Below are 15573 nucleotides of genomic sequence, written 5' to 3'. Positions count from 1 at the left end.
CTGACTAGGGTCCCACACATCTCCACTCATCCCATGGGGGCGGAGCCTGGCCACGCTGCGCCTTGCGTGACAGGAAACTCCTCACCTGCCCTTGGCCTCGCGGCAGACCCTGCCTGGCCAACAGCTGACCCCGTCCTGTGACCTCAGCTCGGACACACGCTTCGTCCCTCCCTGGGCTCCCGCCTGCCCCCGAGCTGGACCAACTGGTTTCCCCAAGGACCAGCCTGGGCCCAGCTCACATCAGAGCCCCCGATGGCCAGGCCCTGTCCTTCCCCTCAGCCCCTCTGACCAGTGACAAAGGCCGTGGACAGCTGCCCGCGGCTGGGACAGAGTCAGACTCCTCGGTATGTCCTGGAGCCGGGCGCACGGAGGGCAAGGGGACCACCCTGGGGAGTTGCAGCCCCCCGGGAAGCGGGACCTGTGCTCTCCCTGGACCTGCAGGACGGAGCAGGGAGAGCAGGGGAGAGAGGAGGACGGGGCTGCTGGCAGAGGGGACACAGTCACGGCCCTGGGACGAGACAGTGTTTGGGCACGCAGGAGCCACGCAATGCAGAGGCCTGTGGGCAGCCACTGGCCACAATGCTCCCGGGACCCCCCCCACCCCATGCGGACCCCAGGAGGTGAGGGTGGGGCCGGTGGGGCAGGGATGGAGAGACCATCGGGGCCTTGGTGACAGGAGAAGGGGCTCTCGGTGCACACACCAGCCACGCATGCACGTGTTGGGTGGACTCCCGTGTACCTCGGGGCCCAGCGCAGGATCCTGTATTTCAGGAACTCCCAGACGCCCCGGGACAGGCAGGCAGGGAGGGACATTCCAGCCTGAACAGAGTCCCTGAGATAAATCTCAGGGAAGTACGAGGTACAAACCCCGCACCGTCCGGGACGTCACCTGCCTTGTCTGGTGGTGGCCAAACCTGGCAACTGAGTGTCCCTGGGGCTGCTGTGAGTCCCCACAGCCCGGGTGGCTTTGCCTGACAGAGGCCCAAGGTCAAGGTGTCACAGGGCTGATCCTTCCCACCGTGGGCTCCAGGGAGCCCCGTTCCTGCCTCTTCCAGCCCTGAGGGCTGTGGCGTCCCTCAGCCACCTTACTCCGTCTCTGCCTCCCTCCCGCACGGCCTGTCCCGCATGTGTCTGTGACATCTCGCCTCTCTCACAAGGACACCTGGGATGGCGTTTAGGGCCAGCCAGACCATCCCGGATAATCTCCTCGACTCACAGTCCTCATTCGATGCCAACTCAGTCTGTGGCCATGGAAGGCAACACGCCCCTTGGGGCGCACGCACAGGTCCTCGCAGGGGGGATGTTACGCAGCCCCCGCGTGTCAGGACCTTGGCTGGGAACCTGCCCTCCCGACCCCAGCCGCCTGTCCAGGCCGTGCTAGTCCAATCCCCTCCTGGTGCAGCTCTGTGCTGGCCTCTGGGACACAAGGGCCACCACGATGGGGACGGACAGGAAAGCAGACCCCCGCCACCCCCCCACCCCCGAGGACGGTCAGCCGAGGTCCAAACGGCCACCCACGCCTGCGGGGCCCGGCCTTCCTCTGCGGACATCATGGTCCGACTCGGCCGAGGTGTCCCGAGCATGTGCCGGGCTGCTCAGGCCCAGGTGCCGGCGCCGCAGGGTCACACCCGGAGAGAAGACGAGTGCGGGACCCCTGTGTGCGGCCCTGGGCGCGGCGCTGCTCCGCCTGGGCGGCACGTGCCGCATGGAGGAACAGGACCCGCCGGAGGCTCCCAGGGCGGCTCCCGCCCAGCAGCGTCCACGGGGTCTCAGCTGCCGGAGGACGGACGTCCTTTGCACAGACGCCCCTCCCGGGGAAGCCAGGTTCGAGCTGGAACGGACAGTCTGGCTTCAGGATGGAGCAGCAACACTCACCGCGCTGGACAAACCCGTGTCCTGACCCCAGACCATGTGCCGTGTCCCTGCAGCCCCCTCCTCGGGGCCCGACTGTGCTGGGGGGCAGATAGGACGCCGGAATCCCGGTGAAGTTAGGATTCACCTAAAGTTCACACGTGACTTGCACGAGACACAATTTTAGGCACTTGTTTCTTGTTTAGCTGGACGTCTGATCTGACGGGGTCCTCTGCGTTCGTTTGCTAAGTCTGGCACCAACTCTGGGAGCACTTCTGACAGTGGGGTGAACCCCAGCCAGGAAGGACAGAGCAAAAGGGCATTCTTGCCTCTGATGTGACCTGGGCCCCAGTGGCTGACTGAGCACAGCCCTATGCCAGGACGGCCCCGGCTTCCTTTCCTGCCCTGGCCTCGTTGCCCTCACCCAGGGGTGCGCTGGAGAACGCCACACCACTCTGGGCCTCGGCCGGGCGCCTGTGGGGTGGGCAGGAAGCAGACCAGGCGCGGGGGGAGGCCCCGCCCCGGAGGGAGGCCTGGAGCCGCTGTCCAGCCCAGGGCTGAGCCCCGTCCACTGCGCTAGCCCATCCAGGGAGCCAGCTGTCACGGCCACCCAGGAAGGCCAGCCCAGGGGAGGCGAGGAAGGAGCCGGCAAATTGAAAATCACGGTTGGAGAGAGAAGTCAGTCCCGGTCGAAACCGGCCCAGGTCCGCCAGGCAGCGCCTGTGAGACTGTCTGACCGGTTGACCGTGGCCAGAGGCTCTTCTGTTTGCTGGGGTCGTGATGCCCGAGGCAGGAGTGAAGCCCACCGAGCAGAAAGAACAAGGTCAGAGAAGGCAGCAGGGGCCACAGGCCTTTAGCTTCACCAGCAAATCTCAGAAGCGGTTCCAGCAGGCCCAGGGCCAGCAGCCTCCCCGCCCCCTCCCTCTCTCCAGGGCCGGGACATCACAGCTGGGCCAACACGATGCTCGGCCACGGACGGCCAAGTGCCTCATCTCTCCCGGGCCCCTCCCCTGACCTGGGGAAAGGCTGGCAAGAGTGATGTCCCTACAGTGGCACGGGGCTTGCAGAGAAGGGTCAGGAAACCCCAGTCCCCACCTGGCAGGACCACGGCCAACTCCCCTGCCTGGGCTTTGCTCAGGGGACTTTTCCTGGTCAAGATCATGCAGGGACCACCTGCCCCCCACACCACACTCCTCACTCAGTCCCCTCGCCCCCCTTCCTCCCCTGCAGTTCACAGCACGTCACCCAGTCACACACCATCCCTGTGACTGGACACCACACTGCCCCATGGCCGTGGCACCCATGACACGTGAGCTAGAACCCCTTGGGGTGCAAATCACCTCACTGATTTCTGAAGGCGTTTTCCACATGGTTACGGGACGTGGGTGTTCTGCAGAGCCCAGGAGTCGAGCCACTACCGTCCTGCCATGGCCCAGGGCTGTCCCTCCCACCCTGTCACCTCTCAGCTGAGGGCTCTAGCAAGCAGCCCCCAGGGCTGTCCCCCTCTTCTGTGTCTCCAGCAAGTGAGGGTCCCAGCCTGCCAAAGGCAGATGCAGCCACCCAAGACAATGAGGACCACTAAGGGAGAAAGGAATTTTTTTAACACCAAAGACTGAAAAACATCTCGTTAGAGAATGAGAGACGCTGTCCAATCGTGGGCTTTTAAAGGAGGGGCCACGTGCCTTGGGGGGACAGGTCCTGGTGTAGCTAACAAGGGGCCACGTGCCTTGGGGGGCGGGTCCTGGTGTAGCTAACAAGGGGCCACGTGCCTTGGGGGGGGCGGGTCCTGGTGTAGCTAACAAGGGGCCACGTGCCTTGGGGGGGCGGGTCCTGGTGTAACTAACAAGGGGCCACGTGCCTTGGGGGGGCGGGTCCTGGTGTAACTAACAAGGAGCCACGTGCCTTGGGGGGGCAGGTCCTGGTGTAACTAACAAGGGGCCACGTGCGGGGCGGGGGGGGGGCTCCCCCGCAGGTGCTGGTGTAACAAACAAGGAGCCACGTGCCTGGGGGGGCGGGTCCTGGTGTAGCTAACAAGGAGCCACGTGCCTTGGGGGGGCGGGTCCTGGTGTAACTAACAAGGAGCCACTAGGGCGGGTCCTGGTGTAGCTAACAAGGGGCCACGTGTGTGGGGGGGGGTCAGGTCCTGGTGTAACTATCAAGGAGCCACGTGTCTGGGGGGGGGCGGGTCCTGGCGTAGCTAACAAGGGGCCACGTGCGGGGGGCGGGTCCTGGTGTAACTAACAAGGGCCCATGTGCCTTGTGGCAGGTGGTGGGGATCGTGAGTCTTGGCCCAGGGTCCTTCAAGATCTCAGCCCTTTTGTGTTGCAGAAAATCCACCATTTCTTAAAAACAACTCAAAGTTTAAGTAGTTTGTTAGGGGACAGGATTATAAAAAACATATGGGGGTCGTTGATATTTGTTCATGGAGCGGGTTACACAGTGCAGTGGGCGGCAGTGAATGTGCCCGCTGGCTGCAGAGCCCCTCTCCCCGCCAAGGGACGGTTCCCGGGGTGCCCCAGCTCTGGCCAGAACACGGAGCTGCCCTGCCCCGGTGTCCACGCCTCCCGCCCCCGCCTTGCTGCTCCCACGGGCAGGACTGCGGGACTGCGTGAGGAAGGAGGGGCGGACACGTAAGCCCAGGATCAGTGGAGCCGGCCGGGTTGTGCTCAGACTCGGGGGCAGGCAGCCCCTTCCTGGGTAAAAATGCGCATGTGGTGGGGGTCATGATGATCCATCTGTGTCCGATGGGGGCGGTGCCGAGTGGCGAGGGTGGGTGGAGCCTGTCCCTCTCCTGGAAGGTGCCCCGCCTCCTTCCACCCAGGGCAGGAGCAAGTGGCAATGGGACGTCCAAACAGACCGGTGCAGGTTTCCCAGGAGGGCAGGGGGTGGGGAAGGGGCAGCAAGGAGGTTCCCTCAGGCCCGGGAGAGGGGACGCAGGTCACCGTCTGTCCGGGGGCTCCGTCAGCCAGCCCAGGGCCAGACTAGAGCCCCCAGCCCCGCCAAGTGCAGAATCTGCCACGCGGGCTGGACCAATGCGCCACCCGGATCCCCCTGGAGCACCAGCCGGCATGGGGTTTTTGGTTTGTGTTTTAGAGTTTAGTTTTTTTGTCATGGTAAATAAACATAACATAAAATGTACTATCTTAACTGCTTCTATGGATAAGTGGGCAGTTGAGTGGCGTCGAGAACATTCAGGTCGTCGGGCAGCCGTCGTCCCCAGAACGCTTTTTGTCTTCCCAGACTGAGACTCTGTCCCCACTGATCACCAGGCGGTGCCCGCCAGCCCTGGCACCCACCGTGGGGGTCACATGTCTTTCCGCGACCGGTTTATTCTATCGGGCACAACGACCTCAAGGTCCACCCGGGTCACAGCACGAGTCAGGATTTCCTTCCTGCCAAGGCTGAGTGACATCCCATCGTGGGGACGAACCCCGTGTGCTTAACCACCGCCCTCGGTGGACACCCGGGCTGCCTCCCCATTGGCTGCTGTGAGCCACGCCCAGGAGTGGCAGTGAGGCTCGAGTGGCGACTCTGCGTTGGATTTGGGTCGCGTGGCGACTCTGCGTTGGATTCCTTGAGCGACGGTTGTGCCGTGGCCGCAGCACTGTGCGTTCCCACCAGCGCTGCGGGAGGCCGCGATTTCTCCCGCCCTCCCGGACACTCACGTTCTGTTTTGGCGGGAACCGTCCCACGGCTGTGAACTGCGTCTCCCTGGTAATCGGTGGCCCTGGGCGTCTCGGTGCATGTCGGCCGCTTGCCTCTCTTCTCTGGAGAAACGTCTGTGCGAGTCCTTTGCTCATTTTAATAGGATTTTTTGTTACTAAGTTGTAGGAATTGTTTATAGATTCTGAATATCAATTCTGTATCACAGATACTATTTGTAAATATTTTCTCCCATTCTGTAGTTGACTTTTCACTTTCTTGATAATGTCTTTTAATGAAGTTCAATTTATCTATTTTTTGTTTTTGTTTTTGTTTTTTTTTTTTTTTGAGACAGAGTCTCACTCTGTTGCCCAGGCTAGAGTGAGTGCCGTGGCGTCAGCCTAGCTCACAGCAACCTCAAACTCCTGGGCTCAAGCGATCCTCCTGTCTCAGCCTCCCGAGTAGCTGGGGTCACAGGCATGCGCCACCATGCCCGGCTAATTTTTTCTATATATATTTTTAGCTGTCCATATAATTTCTTTCTATTTTTTAGTAGAGATGGGGTCTCGCTCTTGCTCAGGCTGGTCACGAACTCCTGAGCTCAAACGATCCGCCCACCTCGGCCTCCCAGAGTGCTAGGATTACAGGCGTGAGCCACCGCGCCCGGCCTATTTTTTTTTTTTTTTTTTTTTTGCTGTCTGTGTTTCTGATGTCACAGTCGAAAAATTGCTGCCAAGTCCAACGTCATGAAGCTTTTCCCATGTTTTCTTCTAAGAGCTTCGTGGCTTTAGTGCTCATGTTTAGTCCTCACGGGAGTCTTAACGCCCAACAGCCCCCGCCTTCCCTGGTCGCCCAGGCAGAGCCCCCCAGCGCCGTCTTGTGTTCTGGTGCTGGGGCTCAGCACGCACCCCCTCCAGGACAAGTGCCCGAGGGCAGGGTCCCCCAGCCCCCTGCCACCCCCAGAACCTTGCCTGTGGCAGCAGTATCCCAAACCCCTCAGGTAGCTGAATGCCAGGTCCCCTCTCCCACCCAGGGACCCTCTCAGGACTTGCCCCTCCTGGACGCCTCCCAGAACCCAGCACAGGTGCCTGGGTGCCAGGTGATTTGACACCCCTGACCCAGACCTTCCAGGGAGCGAACAGGACCTTGCGAGTCACATGACAGGCATGTCCTCCCGTGTCAGGCCACCGCCTCACCAGCCAATGCCCTGCCCTGGACTGTCCTCCGGTCCTCGCCAGACGGGCGGCAATGGCCGGTGCCGCTCGGCTGCCGTGCACAGGGCGGGCGGTGCTGACGTGTCCGCGGAAGATGGTTCATGTGCTGGGCAGTCCTGGGGAGGAGGGCGGGGACAGGAGGGGCCCCAGCCTCTCGGCCCTTGAGGTGTCACACTGGGATCTGACTTGCTTTCTGTCACTGTCTCAGCTCAGCCGGTGACTCCCTGCCCCCAGGGGCCAGGGCCTCTGCCGCAGAGCGACAAAGCGACTACTCACGAGAGGAGTGGCTCCTGCCCGTGGCAGCGGCGCGGCTGACCCGGGTCACAACCCCGTTGGGCTCTGACCGAGGCATGTCCCCGCACATGCTGGACAGGAAGTGCGCCGTGTACTCTGTGGCTGCACTAAAACCCAGCCCTGCTCTGGGTCCTGGCTCGGGCGGGCGCCACGGCTGACTGCCCCGTGGCCTGCCAGGTGGGCACCTGTCGTCTGTCCACGGCTGAGGCCAGCCACCATGTCCCAGTGTCCCACATGCAGCCAGCCCTGCCAGGAGGACCGTGCACGGTCCCACAGGAGGGGCATCCAGAGGTTACGTGACGTGTCCTGAGGCTGTCACCAGCAAGGCTCCCTCCTTCAGGAAGGCAACAATGAGACAACCTGGCCACGGTGCCTCTGTGAAGGGGTCTCCTCCGAGCACAGGGGCGTCAGCCCCGTATGGCCTGCCAGGCAGACAAGGCCGGTGGCCCTGTGCTCTGTGCTGTGGGGGGAATCCCACACTGTCCCCAAGCCCTGGGAGGGAGCCCAGCGTCCAGGGAGCGAGAGTTCAGCCCTGTTAGAACATGTGCAGGACGGGCCAGGGCCCCTCTGAGCCCCACGGTACCCAATGGCCCGTCCCACAGGCACCCCACCAGGTGAGGACCTGGAGCACATGCTCCACTTATTCTAGAACATTCCCTGGGGGCTGTGCCTTCTGCCTTCTCCTTCCAGCCTGCCGATGGCCCTGGACCAGGAGCCAGGTGCACAGACACCCAGCAGTGAGGCCAGGGAGGTGGACGGAGGTCTCGGGGAAGCCAGTGCACACTGGGCTCTGCACGGCCACGGCGGGGTGGGGGAGGGGCAGCAGCATGGGGGAGGGGTTCCAGACAGACCAGGAGGCCACAGGCTGAGCCGGATGCCGGGCAGTGGGGGCAGACTCACAGACTGACCATAGGGGGATGCTGGGGGGTGGGGGGTGGGGGGCAGGGGGTCTGCCCTGGGTGGAGGCGGATGGCCCCACCACAGGGGGTGGGGACCAAACTTCCTGGTTCGCCAGGACTCTCCCCGGCAATCCCTCCTCCCTGGGCAAAGTCCTCCCTGCCCGAGCAAGGAGCACGTGAGATCCCGCAGGAAAGGCCTGGACGTAGGGCTGCCACGCCCACCCCAGCGCCCAGCCACACGGGGCTGAGGCGGTGACACCACCCCTGCCTTTGGTCTCGCGCCCGGGCACTGTCTCTGAAACTCAGATCAGAGCCCCCACCCCTTCCCGCCGGCCCCTCTTAGGGGACCCCCACCCACCAGACCCCCTTGCTACCCACATGCCGGCCACCAGGTTGCCCTGAACATGGGCTGTTCTGGCGAGTGAGGTCTCACGGCGGCTCATCCCAGAGGCCCCCGGCGGTGGTCACACCGCCCCCCGCAGCCGCCCACCGCCCCCCATGAGCCACTGCTGGTCTCTGTGGGTCCGGGGAGGGAAGGGTTGCAACGTCACACAGCAAGGGTGGGACTCGTGGGCCAGGACGCCCTGAAAGGCTCTGGGGGGAAGTCAGGTTCCAGAAGGACCCATCCAGGTGCAAGTCAGGGAGACAGGCCTCCTGTGCTCCTGGGGCGTGTGGCTTCCCTCTCCAGGCCTCAGTTTACCATCTCCAACACGTCCTCACACTACTGAACCTGAAGTTCTTTGACAAATACTTTAAAAAGTCATAGTTTATGATTCCAGACCAAGGGGCCCCCGCGATCTGCACGCTGCCGCCGCTGGTGTGCAGCCCCCAAGCCCACGACCCCACCGGCGTGGCTGTGGGACGGGTGTGTGCGGAGGGCCAGCCCTGCCCCAGGAGTTGTGGCTCAGGTGCACAGCTGCGCCCAGGCGTCTCCAGGTTGCCAGGGGGAGGGGAAAACCGCTTCCAGACAACAGTGTTCCCTAGTGCCCATGGCAACGGGGTCCTGCACTTCAGTTTCCAGGGAAACCCAGCCCTCGGCGTCTCGGTTGCCAGAGCAACGTCCATGGGCTTCAGTCACCAACTGAACAGGGGCAGCAGGGCACCCAGGCTCGGGAGGACTCAGGACTGCAGAGCCAGGTGCCACGCAGGTGGGGCCACACGCTGAGGAAGGTCCTGGCCCGGACAGCTTGGAGCAGGAGCCTCGCCTGGAGCCAAGCCTCGGCGTTCTCCGGCCACGATGAGCTCTGCCTCCAGTGAGCCCGGCGAAGGGGACGCCCTCCCGCAGTCCCAGCTGGGGCTGGACGCCGTGATCCAGGTCAGTGGGGTAGCCGCCGCCCCGTGCCCCTGACTGCAGGTCCCAAGGGCACTCTGGGAGGGACGCTGCACAGAGGGAGTGGCCAGGGCACAGCTGGCCAGCTCCAGGGGTACTTTCCACCTGCTCATGTGTTTAGCAAGAGCATGCATGCACACACATGCACACATGCATGCACACACGGACACATGCACACATGAATGCACACACATGCATGCACACACAGCACATGCACACACATGCACACACATGCACTCACATGCATGCACACACAGACACATGCATGCATGAATGCACACACAAGCACACACATGCATGCACACTCACAGGCACATGCACACACATGCATGCACACACAGACATGCACACACATGCACACATGAATGCACACACATGCATGCACACACAGCACATGCACACACATGCACTCACATGCATGCACACACAGACACATGCATGCATGAATGCACACACAAGCACACACATGCATGCACACTCACAGGCACATGCATGCACACACACGCACAGGCACACTCGAGAGGGCAGCCTCGACTCAGGAGACAGCTCAGGACGCAGCCTTCCCCGCTCCTTGCCGAGGGGCTCAGGTTGTCAGGTTTGCAGCTGCACCCTGGGGCTGGGGAAGGACAGACACCCCCCAGCAGTGACATTCTGCCGGCTCCTGCACTGCCCTCGTGGGGCTGGCAGGGCTCCCAGGGGCAGGTGTTTCCCGAGATGCCCGTTCCTGGGCACGTGTAGTTTGTCCCCAGTATGTGTCCTGTGGTTGCTGGCACTCAAGTTCTGCCTTCACGCATGCACGTGACCACAGCACTGTGGCAGTGTGAGACTCTTCCCGACGCCCCCCTTCACTCCCCACTCCCCAGAGCCAGCCCCCCACCTGCTGCCGGCCACCACGGCCACCACGGCCACCACGGCCACCATGGCCAGGCAGTGCTGCCTTGGGGAGCCCAGCGCACCCCGATGGGCCAGCCCACTCAGAGCTGCTTATTGACCAGCCCTCAGACCTCCAGCTGCGCCACGGGGGCTTGACATGGCCCTGTCCAAACAACACAGGTTGCCCGAGAAGAGATGGTGCCAGGTGACTAAATAGCACTGTAGAGTCATTGCGTGCACACACTCACACGTGGACAGATCCTGACAAGGGCAGGATATTTGGATCAGGCGACACAATAAGATGAAAGAGATGTCCAGTGGGGCGCCCAGGCAGGGTGCCCAGCTGGGGTGACGGGGTGACCGTCCCCTGGAGCTCAGCCAGCTCTGTCCAGCTCCAACAGGGTGAAGGACAGAGGCAGGGAGGGGCTCCCAGGATACGGCGTACAGGGCACTCTCAGCACCGAGGCTGAACGAGCTGCTTGTGGTTACCGGATGGTTTCAGGGAGAAGCCGGATGGGCGACACCTGGCAGTGGGCAGGGGTGCTGGGCAACCACGGTGGAGGGACACCGCTGCCCCCAAATCCACTGTCCCTGGGGAACTCACCCAGAGCCACGCGGAGCCCTGGCGAGGCCAGCTCTGCCCGCCTGCCCACCTGCCGACACCTGTTGTTTGCACTGTGGCGATTGAGATCTTGCTGCAATTACCCCAGGTGCCCAGGCAGCAGACGGGCGCCACGAGATGCCCAGATAGGCCCGTCCAGACTGGACGCCGGCACCAGCGGGACCCTCCCGCCCCCGCAACCGTAGCCTGTGCCTGGGGAGGGTGTGGTTGGAGCAGGAGGAGCCTCCCAGGAGGCAGTGCTGGCCCTGTGCCTGGAGAAGCCCTCCCGCCACCCACCCCCTCCCGCCACAGCTGCACCCCCTTCCCACCACAGCTGCACCCCCTCCCGCCACAGCCGCACCCCCTCCCATGACGCCCCAGCAACCTCTACACGGTGTCCCCAAAACGCCCAGCTGCCCCCAGAGCTGGCATCGGACATAGGGGCAGGTTTGGAAACAGTTCCTTAACCCACCACCCCCCGGGGTGAGCAAGTCGGGTTTGGGGTGTGCAGAGGCCCTGGAAATGACAGGAGTTGGGGGTCACGTGTGCCTGGGGGTGGGGCCAGGACATTCTGCAGACGGGAAGAGCCGGTGCGCAGGGTCAGGGGTCAGGGACCGGGAGTGTGGATGGGGAGATTTCTGACTCTGAACTCACTGACTTTAGTTGCTGTGGAACTCTCCAGACTCTGTTTGAGTTAAGTTTTGATTAGTGGTATTTTTCTAGGAATTTTTCCATTATATCTAAAGTTTCAAACATATCGGCAAAAGTTGTTGGTAACATCTTCTTGCAGCCTTTCGAGCGTCTGTGGGGTCTGACGCTGGTACCTGGCGCCGTTTGCCAGGGGTTGAGGCGGGTTTCGCAGGACTCGAGATTTTCGGTGCTAAATCCGAGACAGTCCGGGCACACGGGGGACTCGGCTCCTGGAACCGGCTTTCACCTCTGACGCTGGTCACTGACAGGCCTGCTTATGGCATCAGCACCTTCTATTTCATTAGTTTATACATTTTTATCTCCTTGCTTTTAACTTCTTTGGGTTTGTTGTTTGCCTAACTTTTTGAGAGGTGCGCTTAGCTCATTGACTTTCAACCTTTTTTTAAAATTTATTTTTTCTTTAAATTGCGGGAAAATATGTAATATAAAGTTTCCCATTTTAATGATTTTTACGTGAAGCGTATTCACACTATCACGCAACCACCACCACCGTCCGGCTCCGGAACTTCCATTGTCCCAACCTGAAACTCTGTCCCCACTAACCTGACTCGCATCCCTCCCCCAGCCCCGCACCCCGACTCTGCTCTCTGTCTCTGTGAATGTGCCTCCTCTGGGGACCTCACGTCAGCGAAGTCACACGGCATTTGTCCCGTTACGCCTGGCTTCCCTCACTAAGCATGATGTCCTCAGGGTTCGTCCATCTGGCAGCACGTGTCGGCATCTCCTTCCTTTTCCAGGCTGTAGAGTACTCCGTGCTGTGGGCAGAGCACGTTGTTTACCCGTTCATCTGTCCGCGGGTTACCCCACCTGGGGCCACTGTACCTTACGCTGCTATGAGTGTGAACGCACAAGTCTCTCCCAGACTCCACACTCGATTCCTTTGCGTGTACGCCCAGGAACGGAATTGCTTCGTGTTTGATTTTTTGAGGAACCGTCTACCGTTTTCCGCAGTGGCTGCACGGTTATTACATTCCCACGATCCTCTTCTCTTTAACGCAGCGTTCCCCCAAGCAAGGCTTCATCCGTGTGGACCGTGCTTGCTCTCACCCCTTCTGAGCCCAAACGTGTGGGTTCTTCCCGACACCGACCCCGTCTCCGGCTCTCTGGACACCGACTGGGTGTCCTCACATCCAGTTCGATTCCGACCCTGACTGCTCAGAGCTGGCGCAGACCCCCAGGGTGGGGCTCGTCCCACCGGGCCGCCCAGCTCCCGATGCCCCATACTTCCGACAGGCTGGCGACACACGAGATCCTCACACCCCTCCTCCACTTTGAGAATTTGCTAGAACAGCTCACAGCCCAGGCGGTCACTTGACCGACCCGACTGCTGGTTTACTACAAAGGATGGAGCCAGGACAGCGGACGGAGAGTTGCACAGCGCGTGGCAGGAGGGACAGGTGCGGAGCTTTGTGCCCTCTGGGGACACCCCCACCAGCACACCCAGCCCGGGAGCTCTCCCAGCCCTGGCAGTTCGGGTTTTTAAGGAGGCTTCACTAAGTAGCACGATTGATTAAGTCACTAGCTATTGGCGATTGGCTCAACCGCCAGCTCCTCTCCCCTCCCTTGAGGTCAGGGGGTTGGGCTGAAAGTTCTAACCCTGTAATTGTGCAGTGGTCTTTCTGGTGACCGGTCCCACTTTGCAGCTGTCTGGGGGCCCCCAGCCACCAGTCACCTCACCAGCGTACAAAAGACACTGAGGGTGAGAGGGTCCGAGAGTGCACGCCCACCCCTGGACAGGAGCAGGGACAGTTTCAGAGTGGCCGGGCCCTGGTTCGGGTCACCTGGCCCCACACTGCTCTCCAGCCAGTGGGAACGGGAGCCGGCCCATTTGCGAATCTCACAGGCCACTAGTCCTGCCCAGACGGGCCACATCCACCGCTCAAGAAGCCCCGCCAGCCCCGGGTCTGAGCATCTGGCCCCATGTTCCTCAACAGAACATTCCGGGCCGTCACAGTCTGGCCCTGGCTTCCTCCCCTGCCTGGTCTACTGCGCTGTGCCCTCCTCCCCCACGCCCCACGCAGACTGTGGAGACACGGCCTTCACCTTGGCTTCTGCTGCCCCTGCCACAGGGTGCCTGTGCCACGTTCTCCGGCCGTGGTCCTTATTTATCCCGGACGCCGCCTCCCCGGGGAAGCCTGTGTGGGCACGAGGGACACAGCCGCAAACGAGAAAGACGGGTCCTCGCCCTCCTGAGTGCTCCTTGTGATGAGTCACTTTGCTGCTGGTGATTCACACCTTAGGCGTGTCCAGCTGGGTTCAGCCATCCGTGTAGGGAGCCGTGTCTGAGCCTGTCCGTGTGCCAGGCGGCGAGCCGGGGCACACAGGGAACGAGATGCTGTCCCCGCATCGGCAGTCCCCGCCTCAATGCCTGCCCTTGTGGAGCAGCTAGATTTATTACCAGCCGAGGAATAAACTGCCACCCCCGAGAAGCACGTCCCTGCTGCCGGGTGCTGCCCGGGGCCCCAGCGTGTGCTCAGCAAACACACGGAGATTTAAACTCAGCAGCTGTAGAAAAACAGCGTTTCGGAGGCCAGGTGTGACCCCGACACAGAGCAGCTCTTTTTCCTGAGGAAGCGGAGCCTGGCAGGAGCCCCCCCCCCCCCCGCCCCAACCGCCAGGGCCCTCCCCGCAGGCCGACGAGGCCGGGCTTGGCGGGAGGCCTGTCCTCAGACGTGCCTGCTCTGGGTGGGGACTGACACCGCCCCCGGGACTGCAGGGAGGGCCGCGGCAGCGCCAGGGACAGGAACGGCAGCAGCGCAGCCAGGCTGGGCTGGGAGTCGGGGAGGAAGGAGGGAGGCGCGTGGCGCGGCCCAGGGCTGGCCTGTCCCCTCGCCCTGAGCCCCTCGCCTGAGCCCCTCTCGTGAGCCCCTCACCGTGGGCCCCTCGCCGTGGGCCCCTCGCGTGTGCCTCTCGCCCTGAGCCCCTCGCCGTGTGCCCCTCGCCCTGAGCCCCTCGCCGTGGGCCCCTCGCCCTGAGCCCCTCGCCCTGAGCCCCTCGCCCTGAGCCCCTCGCGTGTGCCCCTCGCGTGTGCCCCTCGCCCTGAGCCCCTCGCCCTGAGCCCCTCGCCCTGGGCCCCTCGCCCTGGGCCCCTCGCCCTGGGCCCCTCGCCCTGGGCCCCTCGCCCTGGGCCCCTCGCCGTGTGCCCCTCGCCCTGGGCCCCTCGCCCTGGGCCCCTCGCCCTGGGCCCCTCGCCGTGGGCCCCTCGCCCTGGGCCCCTCGCCGTGTGCCCCTCGCCCTGGGCCCCTCGCCCTGGGCCCCTCGCCCTGGGCCCCTCGCCGTGTGCCCCTCGCCCTGGGCCCCTCGCCCTGGGCCCCTCGCCCTGGGCCCCTCGCCCTGGGCCCCTCGCCCTGGGCCCCTCGCCCTGAGCCCCTCGCCGTGTGCCCCTCGCCGTGTGCCCCTCGCCCTGAGCCCCTCGCCCTGGGCCCCTCGCCCTGGGCCCCTCGCCCTGGGCCCCTCGCCCTGGGCCCCTCGCCCTGGGCCCCTCGCCCTGAGCCCCTCGCCCTGGGCCCCTCGCCCTGGGCCCCTCGCCGTGTGCCCCTCGCCCTGGGCCCCTCGCCCTGGGCCCCTCGCCCTGGGCCCCTCGCCCTGGGCCCCTCGCCCTGGGCCCCTCGCCCTGGGCCCCTCGCCGTGTGCCCCTCGCCGTGTGCCCCTCGCCCTGAGCCCCTCGCCGTGGGCCCCTCGCGTGTGCCCCTCGCGTGAGCCCCTCGCCCGGAGCCCCTCGCCCTGAGCCCCTCGTCGTGGGCCCCTCGCCCGGAGCCCCTCGCCCTGGGCCCCTCGCCCTGGGCCCCTCGCCCTGAGCCCCTCGCCGTGGGCCCCTCGCGTGAGCCCCTCGCCCGGAGCCCCTCGCCCTGAGCCCCTCGCCGTGGGCCCCTCGCGTGAGCCCCTCGCCCTGAGCCCCTCGCCGTGGGCCCCTCGCCGTGGGCCCCTCGCCGTGGGACCCTCGCGTGAGCCCCTCGCCCGGAGCCCCTCGCCGTGGGCCCCTCGCCCGGAGCCCCTCGCGTGAGCCCCTCGCCCGGAGCCCCTCGCCGTGGGCCCCTCGCCCTGAGCCCCTCGCCGTGGGCCCCTCGCGTGAGCCCCTCGCCCGGAGCCCCTCGCCGTGGGCCCCTCGCCCTGGGCCCCTCGCCCGGAGCCCCTCGCCCTGAGCCCCTCGCCCTGAGC

The sequence above is a fragment of the Eulemur rufifrons genome, chromosome 1 (assembly GCF_041146395.1).
Source record: "Eulemur rufifrons isolate Redbay chromosome 1, OSU_ERuf_1, whole genome shotgun sequence".
Classification (NCBI taxonomy): Eukaryota; Metazoa; Chordata; class Mammalia; order Primates; family Lemuridae; genus Eulemur; species Eulemur rufifrons.
This window is presented reverse-complemented; position numbering follows the sequence as displayed.